This window comes from Arachis ipaensis, chromosome B03 (assembly GCF_000816755.2).
Source record: "Arachis ipaensis cultivar K30076 chromosome B03, Araip1.1, whole genome shotgun sequence".
Lineage (NCBI taxonomy): Eukaryota > Viridiplantae > Streptophyta > Magnoliopsida > Fabales > Fabaceae > Arachis > Arachis ipaensis.
Window position 1 is genome coordinate 93,534,729 of NC_029787.2, and position 10,796 is coordinate 93,545,524.

The following is a 10,796-nucleotide window of genomic DNA, read 5'->3' on the forward strand; positions in this document are numbered from 1 at the left end:
TTCGAAAAAACTCCTCACTAATTAGCGTCAACTCAACTAAGCATTCCATTTTCTCTATGAAGTTAGCTTGGATTTAGCAATGAGTTTACTACAATAGTATTTGACGCTAATTAGCAACTATCTGTTAGTCTATTTCTTCTATGGAATTAGCTTTTAATTTAGTGATAGATTTGCGACTATCTATTCGGTCACTAAAAAGTGTGGTTGTATCTCTACTTTTTGGCACGCTTTAAAAGCGTAGCGAAAGCCAGTTTTTCTTATAGTGCGAGATAGTTATCAATTTGTTACTAGTTTAAAAGGAATTTGTAATGAATTTTGCGATAGTATTGCAACTAATTAAATACATATTATTTTCTAGCAAATTAGCGACTACTTTGTAACTTTGGTTTCTTATTTAGACTAGCTTTGGTTTAGCGACAAAATTCCTAGAAATTTAATTAAGGATTTTCAAAGATTAGCTATAGATTTACTACAAATTGAGATAGATTTGTGATCATATTAGCAAACAACTTGCGACGAGTTAGATTCGAAAAAACTCCTCACTAATTAGCGTCAACTCAACTAAGCATTCTATTTTCTCTATGAAGTTAGCTTGGATTTAGCGATGAGTTTACTACAATAGTATTTGACGCTAATTAGCAACTACCTGTTAGTCTATTTCTTCTATGGAATTAGCTTTTAATTTAGTGATAGATTTGCCACTATCTATTCAGTCACTAAAAAGTGTGGTTGTATCTCTACTTTTTGGCAAGCTTTAAAAGCATAGCGAAAGCCAGTTTTTCTTATAGTGCGAGATAGTTATCAATTTGTAGTAGTTTAAAAGGAATTTGTAATGAATTTTGCGATAGTATTGCAACTAATTAAATACATATTATTTCTTAGCAAATTAGCAACTACTTTGTAACTTTGGTTTTTCATTTAGACTAGCTTTGGTTTAGCGACAAAATTCCTACAAATTTAATTAAGGATTTTCAAAGATTAGTGATGAGCGGATAATTTATACGCTTTTTGGCATAGTTTTTACATAGTTTTCAGTATAATTTAATTAGTTTTTACTATAATTTTATTAGTTTTTAATTAAAATTCACATTTTTGGACTTTACTATGAGTTTGTGTATTTTTCTGTGATTTCATATAATTTCTGGCTGAAATTGAGGGACTTGAGCAAAAATCAGATTCAGAGGTTGAAGAAGGACTGCAGATGCTGTTGGATTCTGACCTCTCTGCTCTCAAAGTGGATTTTCTAGAGCTACAGAACTTCAAATGGCACGCTCTCAATTGCGTTGGAAAGTAGACATCCAGGGCTTTCCAGCAATATATAATAGTCCATACTTTGATTAAGGATAGACGACGTAAACTGGCGTTGAACGCCAGTTCCATGCTGCATTCTGGAGTTAAACGCCAGAAATAGGTTGCAAAGTGGAGTTAAACGCTAGAAACAGGTTACAAACTGGCGTTCAACTCCAAGAAAGACCTCTACACGTGTAAAACTCAATGCTCAGCCCAAGCACACACCAAGTGGGCCCCAGAAGTGGATTTCTGCATCATTTACTCATTTCTGTAAACCCTAGTAAGTATAAATAGGACTTTTTACTATTGTATTTACATTCTCTTTGATTAGTTTTATGCTATCTTAGACCTTTATGGGGGCTGGCCATTCGGCCATGCCTGAACCTTCATCACTTATGTATTTTCAACGGTAGAGTTTCTACACACCATAGATTAAGGTGTGGAGCTCTGCTGTTCCTCAAAGATTAATGCAAAGTACTACTGTTTTTCTATTCAATTCAAGTTTATTCCTATTCTAAGATATCCATTCGCACCCAAGAACATGATGAATGTGATGATTATGTGACGCTCATTATCATTCTCACTTATGAACGCGTGCCTGACAAACACTTTTGTTCTACATGCAAACAAGCTAGAATGAATATCTCTTAGATATCTAATACAGGGGACCGAGTCCAAGATATTAGAATCTTCGTGGTATAAGTTAGAACCCATGGATGGCCATTCTTGAGATCCGGAAAGTCTAAACCTTGTCTATGGTATTCCGAGTAGGATCTGGGAAGGGATGGCTGTGACGAGCTTCAAACTCGCGAGTGCTGGGCGTAGTGACAGACGCAAAAGGATAGTAAATCCTATTCCAGTATGATCGAGAACCGCCAGATGATTAGCCATGCAGTGACAGCGCATTGGACCATTTTCACATAGAGGATGGGATGTAGCCATTGACAACGGTGATGCCCTACATAAAGCTTGCCATGGAAAGGAGTAGGAATGGTTGGATGAAGACAGCAGGAAAGCAGAGGTTCAGAGGAACAAAAGTATCTCTATACGCTTATCTGAAACTCTCACCAATAAATTACATAAGTATCTCTATCCTAGTTATATTTTATTTATCTTTTACTTATCAATTCATAAAACCATTTGAATCCGCCTGACTGAGATTTACAAGGTGACCATAGCTTGCTTCAAGCCGACAATCTCTGTGGGATCGACCCTTACTCACGTAAGGTTTATTACTTCGACGACCCAGTGCACTTGCTGGTTAGTTGTACGAAGTTGTGAAACAGAATTAAGAACATGAACGTGCGTATTGAGTTTTTAGCGCCGTTACCAAGGAAGGAATGACCACGATTTCGCACACCAAGTTTTTGGCGCCGTTGCCGGGGATTGTTCGAGTTTGGACAACTGACGGTTCATCTTGTTGCTCAGATTAGGTAATTTTCTTTTAATTTTAAGCTTTTTATTTCTTATTTTCGAAAAAAAATATATTTTCTTTTTTTCGTTTTTCCCAATTAATTATCGAAAAAATAAAAAAAATTTACAAAATCATAAAATCAAAAATATTTTTTTGTGTGTTTCTTGCTTGAGTCTAGAGTCAACTTTTAAGTTTGGTGTCAATTGCATCTTTTTAATTTTCTAAAAAAAATTTTTTTTTCATGCATTGCATTCTTCATGATCTTCAAGTTGTTCTTGGCCAGTCTTCTTGTTTGATCTTCATATTTTCTTGTTTTATGTCTTTTCTTGTTTCTCATATGCAATTTCAATTTGTTAATGTCTAAAGAATAAAAATTTTTAAGTTTGGTGTCTTGCATGTTTTCTTTTCTTGAAAAATTTTTCAAAAATAAGTTCTTGGTGTTCATCTTGACATTCAAAGTGTTCTTGGTGTTCATCTTGACATTCATAGTGTTCTTGCATGCATCACATGTTTTGATCCAAAATTTTCATGCATTGAGTCTTTGGGTTGTTTTTCTCTTTCTTCATTAAAAATTCAAAAATCAAAAAATATCTTTCCCTTTTTCACTCATAAATTCTCGAAAATTTGAGTTGACTTTTTCAAAAATTTTAAAAATTTAGTTGTTTCTTATAAGTCAAATCAAATTTTCAATTTAAAAATTCTATATTTTTCAAATCTTTTTCAAAAATCAAATCTTTTTCAAAATTTCTTGCTAATATTTTCGAAAATTTTTCAAATTGATTTTCAAAAATCTTTTTCTCATCTTATTTCATAATTTTCAAAATCTTTTTCTTATGTTTATTTCATATTTTCGAAAATATTACTAACAATTAATGTGATTGATTCAAAAATATTAAGTTTGTTACTTGCCTATTAAGAAAGGTTCAATCTTTAAATTTTAAATCATATCTTTTAGTTTCTTGTTAGTCAAGTAATCAACTTTAATTTTCAAAATCAAATCTTTTTAAATTTCTTTTTTAAATCTTTTTCAATCAATCTTATCTTTTTGTTTCAATCATATCTTTTTCAAAACTACCTAACTAATTCTCTCTCTCTCATTTTCGAAAATCCCTTCCCCCTTTTTCAAAATTCTCTTTTTTTAATTAATTGTTTTACTTTTAATTTAATTTGATTTCAATTTCAATTTTTAACTTTAATTTTTAATTTTATTTTAATTAATTTTTGAAATTCCATCTCTCTCATCTCCTTCTATTTATTTATTCATCTACTAACACTTCTTTTCATCTCATATCTCTGCTCCTATACTCACCCTTGTGTTTGGATTATCCATTCTTCTTCACTCTTATTCCCTTTCTTCTTCTACTAACAATAAGGAACCTCTTTACTGTAATATAGAGGATTCCTCTTCTTTTCTTGTTCTCTTCTCTTTCATATAAGCAGGAACAAGGAAAAGGACATTCTTGTTGAAGCTGATCCAGAACCTGAAAGGACTCTGAAGAGAAAACTAAGAGAAGCTAAATTACAACAATCCAGAGATAACCTTACTGAAATTTTTGAACAAGAAAAGGAGATGGCAGACGCACCTAACAACAATAATGCAAGGAGGATGCTTGGTGACTTCACTGCACCTAATTCCAATTTACATGGAAGAAGCATCTCAATTCCTGCCATTGGAGCAAACAACTTTGAGCTTAAACCTCAATTAGTTTCTCTGATGCAACAAAACTGCAAGTTTCATGGACTTCCATCCGAAGATCCTTTTCAGTTCTTATCTGAATTCTTGCAGATCTGTGATACTGTTAAGACCAATGGGGTTGATCTCGAGGTCTACAAGCTTATGCTTTTCCCATTTGCTGTAAGAGACAGAGCTAGAATTTGGTTGGACTCTCAACCTAAAGACAGCCTGAACTCTTGGGATAAGCTGGTCACGGCTTTCTTAGCCAAGTTCTTTCCTCCTCAAAAGCTTAGCAAGCTTAGAGTGGATGTTCAAACCTTCAGACAAAAGGAAGGTGAATCCCTCTATGAAGCTTGGGAGAGATACAAGGAACTGACCAAAAGGTGTCCTTCTGATATGCTTTCAGAATGGACCATTCTGGATATATTCTATGATGGTCTATCTGAACTATCAAAGATGTCATTGGACCATTCTGCAGGTGGATTCATTCACCTAAAGAAAACGCCTGCAGAAGCTCAGGAACTCATTGACATGGTTGCAAATAACTAGTTTATGTACACTTCTGAAAGGAATCCTGTAAGTAATGGGACGCCTCAGAGGAAGGGAGTTCTTGAAATTGATACTCTGAATGCCATATTGGCTCAGAACAAAATATTGACTCAGCAAGTCAATATAATTTCTCAGAGTCTGAATGGATTGAAGGAATCATCCAACAGTACTAAAGAGGCATCTTCTGGAGAAGAAGCTTATGATCCTGAGAACCCTGCAATAGCAGAGGTGAATTATATGGGTGAACCCTATGAAAACACCTATAATCCCTCATGGAGAAATTATCCAAATTTCTCATGGAAGGATCAACAAAAGCCTCAACAAGGCTTTAACAATGGTGGAAGAAACAGGTTTAGCAATAGCAAGCCTTTTCCATCATCCACTCAGCAAAAGACAGAGAGTTCTGAGCAAACCCCATCTAGCTTGGCAAACATAGTCTCTGATCTATCTAAGGCTACTGTGAGTTTCATGAATGAAACAAGGTCCTCCATTAGAAATTTGGAAGCACAAGTGGGCCAGCTGAGTAAAGGAATCACTGAAACCCCTCCTAGTATTCTCCCAAGCAATACAGAAGAAAATTCAAAAGGAGAGTGCAAGGCCATTGAATTGATCATCATGGCCGAACCTACAAGGGAGGGAGAGGACGTGAACCCCAGTGAGGAAGACCTCCTGGGACGTCCAGAGATTAATAAGGAGTTTCCTTCTGAGGAACCAAAGGACTCTGAGGCTCATCTAGAGACCATAGAGATTCTATTGAACCTCCTTCTGCCCTTCATGAGCTCTGATGAGTATTCTTCCTCTGAAGAGGATGAAGACATTACTGAAGAGCAAGTTGCTAAACACCTTGGTGCAGTCATGAAGCTGAATGCCAAATTATTTGGTAATGAGACTTGGGAAGATGAACCTCCCTTGCTCACCAATAAACTGAGTGGTCTGGATCAACTGAGATTACCTCAGAAGAAACAGGATCCTAGAAAGTTCTTAATACCTTGTACCATAGGTACCATGACCTTTGAGAAGGCTCTATGTGACCTTGGGTCAGGGATAAACCTCATGCCCCTCTCCGTAATGGAGAAACTGGGAATCTTTGAGGTGCAAGCTGCCAGAATCTCATTAGAGATGGCAGACAACTCAAGAAAACAGGCTTATGGACTTGTGGAAGACGTGTTAGTAAAGGTTGAAGGCCTTTACATCCCTGCTGATTTCATAATCCTGGATACTGGGAAGGATGAGGACGAATCCATCATCCTTGGAAGACCTTTCCTAGCCATAGCAAGAGCTATTATTGATGTGGACAGAGGAGAATTAGTCCTTCAACTGAATGAGGACAACCTTGTGTTTAAAACTCAAGGATCTCCTTCTATAACCATGGAGAGGAAGCATGAAAAGCTTCTCTCACTGCAGAGTCAACCAAAGCCCCCATAGTCAAACTCTAAGTTTGGTGTTGGGAGGCCACAACCAAACTCTAAGTTTGGTGTTGAACTCCCATATCCAAACTCTAAGTTTGGTGTTGGAAAGTCTCAACAATGCTCTGAACATCTGTGAGGCTCCATGAGAGCTCACAGTCAAGCTATTGACATTAAAGAAGCGCTTGTTGGGAGGCAACCCAACATTATTTAATCAATTTTATTTTATTTTCCCTTTATTATTTCGTGTTTTATTAGGTTGATGATCATGTGGAGTCACAAAAACTACTGAAAAATAAAAAATATAATGAAACATAGCATTGAAAACAGTACACCCTGGAGGAAGAGCTTACTGCCGTTTAAACGCCAGTAAGGAGCATCTGACTGGCGTTTAACACCAGAACAGAGCATGAAACTAGTGTTAAATGCCAGAAACAAGCAGCAGCCTGGCGTTTAAACGCCAGGATTGCACCCAGAGGAAAGCTGGCGTTAAACGCCAGAAACAAGCATCAGACTGGCGTTTAACGCCAGAAACATGCACCATACTGGCGTTCAACGCCAGAAACATGCTATAAACTGGCGTTGAATGCCCAAAACAAGCAAGGAAGTGGCGTTTAACGCCAGCAACATGCTGCAGTCTGGCGTTAAATGCCAGGATTGCATGTATAAGGCGTTTTACACGTCTAAAAGGTGCAGGGATGAAAAACCCTTGACACCTCAGGATCTGTGGACCCCACAGGATTCCCTCAGGATCTGTAGACCCCACAGGACCCCCACCTACCCTTCTTCTCTCCTCTTCACACCTTTTCGTGACTCTCTTCCCCAAATACCCTTCACCAATCAACTCAATCACTCTTCCCCATCACCTCTTCACCACTCACATCCATCCTCTCTTCCCCAAAAACCCCACCTACCTTCAAATTCAAACTAATTTCCCACCCAAACCCAACCCTAATGGCCGAAACTTCACCCTCCCCCCACTCCTATATAAACCCCTCATTCCTTCTTCATTTTCACACAACACAACCCTAAATTCACCCTTGGCCGAAACCATCTCTCTCTCCCTCTCCTCCATTTTTCTTCTTCTTCTACTTCTTTCTTTCTTCTTTTGCTCGGGGACGAGCAAATATTTTAAGTTTGGTGTGGTAAAAGCATAGCTTTTTGTTTTTCGATAACCATTTATGGTACCTAAGGCCAGAGAAACCTCTAGAAAGAGGAAAGGGAAGGCAATTGCTTCCACCTATGAGTCATGGGAGATGGAGAGATTCATCTCTAAGGTCCATCAAGACCACTTCTATGAAGTTGTAGCCAAGAAGAAAGTGATCCCTGAGGTTCCTTTCAAGCTCAAAAAGAATGAGTAACCGGAGATCCGACTTGAGATTCAAAGAAGAGGTTGGGAAGTTCTCACCAACCCCATTCAACAAGTCGGGATCCTAATAGTTCAAGAGTTCTATGCAAACGCATGGATCACAAGGAACCATGATCAAAGTGTGAATCCAAATCCAAAGCATTGGCTTACTATGGTTCGGTGAAAATACTTAGATTTTAGTCTAGAAAATATAAGGCTGGCGTTCAACTTGCCAATGATGGAAGAGAATGCACGTCCCTACACAAAAAGGGTCAACTTTGATCAAAGGTTGGACCAAGTTCTCATAGACATATGTGAGGAAGGAGCTCAATGGAAAATTGACTCAAGAGGCAAGCCGGTTCAATTAAAAAGGCATGACCTCAAACCAGTGGCTAGGGGATGGCTAGAGTTCATTCAACGCTCAATTATTCCTACTAGTAACCGGTCTGAAGTTACTATAGACTGGGCCATCATGATCCATAGTATCATGATTGGAGAAGAGGTGGAAGTTCATGAGATTATACCTCAAGAACTTTACAAGGTAGCTGAGTAGTCCTCCACTTGGGCAAGGTTAGCCTTTCATCACCTCATATGCCACTTCTGCAATTCGGCTAGAATTGACATAGAGGGAGATATCCTCATTGAAGAGGATAAGCCCATCACTAAGAAAAGGATGGAGCAAACAAGAGATCATGGACCTCAACATGAGCATGAGGAGATTCCTCACCATGAAATCCCTGAGATGCCTCAGGGGATGCACTTTCCTCCATAGAATTATTGGGAACAAATCAACACTTCCCTAGGAGAATTAAGTTCCAACATGGGACAACTAAGGGTGGAGCACCAAGAGCATTCCATCATCCTTCATGAAATTAGAGAAGATCAAAGAGCTATGAGGGAGGAGCAAGAAAGACAAGGAAGAGACATAGAGGAGCTCAAGAGCACCATTGGTTCTTCAAGAAGAGGAAGACGCCACCCTCACTAAGGTGGACTCATTCCTTAATCTCCTTGTTTATTTATTTTCCTGTTTTTTTTTATTTTTGAGCTTTATGTTTATTTATATTTATGTCTTATTACATGATCATTAGTGTCTAAGTGTCTATGCCTTAAAGTTATGAAAATGAATCCATCACCTCTCTTAAATAAAAACTGTTTTAATTACAAAAGAACAAGAAGTACATGGTTTCGAATTCATCCTTGAAACTAGTTTAATTATTTTGATGTGGTGGCAATACTTTTTGTTTTCTGAATGTATGCTTGAACAATGCATATGTCTTTTGAAGTTGTTGTTTATGAATGTTAAATATGTTGGCTCTTGAAAGAATGATGAAAAGGAGAAATGTTATTTGATAATCTGAAAAATTATAAAAATGATTTTTGAAGCAAGAAAAAGCAGTGAATACAAAAGCTTGCAGAAAAAAAAGAAAAAAAAAATGGCGAAAAAAAATAGAAATAGAAAAAGCAAGCAGAAAAAGCCAAAAGCTCTTTAAACCAAAAGGCAAGAGCAAAAAGCCAATAGCCCTTAAAACCAAAAGGCAAGGTTAATAAAAAGGATCTAAGGCTTTGAGCATCAGTAGATAGGAGGGCCTAAAGGAATAAACTCTTGGCCTAAGCGGCTAAACCAAGCTGTCCCTAACCATATGCTTGTGGTGTGAAGGTGTCAAGTGAAAACTTGAGACTGAGCGGTTAAAGTCAAGGTCCAAAGCAAAAAGAAGAGTGTGCTTAAGAACCCTAGACACCTCTAATTGGGGACTTTAGCAAAGCTGAGTCACAATCTGAAAAGGTTCACCCAGTTATGTGTCTGTAGAATTTATGTATCCGGTGGTAATACTGGAAAACAAAGTGCTTAGGGCCACGACCAAGACTCATAAAGTAGCTGTGTTCAAGAATCAACATACTGAACTAGGAGAATCAATAACACTATCTGAATTCTAAGTTCCTATAGATGCCAATCATTCTGAACTTCAATGGATAACGTGAGATGCCAAAACTATTCAAGAGGCAAAAAGCAACAAGTCCTGCTCATCTGATTGGAGCTAAGTTTCATTGATATTTTGGAATTTATAGTATATTCTCTTATTTTTATCCTATTTTATTTTCAGTTGCTTAGGGATAAGCAATAATTTAAGTTTGGTGTTGTGATGAGCGGATAATTTATACGCTTTTTGGCATTATTTTTACACAGTTTTCAGTATAATTTAGTTAGTTTTTAGTATATTTTTATTAGTTTTTAATTAAAATTCACATTTCTGGAGTTTACTATGAGTTTGTGTGTTTTTCTATGATTTCAGATAATTTCTGGCTGAAATTGAGGGACTTGAGCAAAAATCAGATTCAGAGGTTGAAGAAGGACTGCAAATGCTATTGGATTCTGACCTCCCTGCACTCAAAGTAGATTTTCTGGAGCTACAGAACTCCAAATGGAGTGCTCCCAATTGCATTGGAAAGTAGACATCCAAGGATTTTCAGAAATATATAATAGTCCATACTTTGATTAAGGATAGATGACGTAAACTGGCGTTGAACACCAGTTCCATGCTACATTCTGGAGTTAAACGCCAGAAATAGGTTGCAAAGTGGAGTTAAACGCCAGAAACAGGTTACAAACTGGCGTTCAACTCCAAGAAAGACCTCTACACGTGTAAAGCTCAATGCTCAGCCCAAGCACACACCAAGTGGGCCCCAGAAGTGAATTTCTGCATCATTTACTCATTTCTGTAAACCCTAGTAACTAGTTTAGTATAAATAGGACTTTTTACTATTGTATTTACATTCTCTTTGATTAGTTTTATGCTATCTTAGACCTTTATGGGGGCTGGCCATTCGGCCATTCCTGAACCTTCATTACTTATGTATTTTCAACGGTAGAGTTTCTACACACCATAGATTAAGGTGTGGAGCTCTGCTGTTCCTCAAAGATTAATGCAAAGTACTACTGTTTTTCTATTCAATTCAAGCTTATTCCTATTCTAAGATATCTATTCGCACCCAAGAACATGATGAATGTGATGATTATGTGACGCTCATCATCATTCTCAATGAACGCGTTCCTGACAAACACTTTCGTTCTACATGCAAACAAGCTAGAATGAATATCTCTTAGAATCTTCGTGG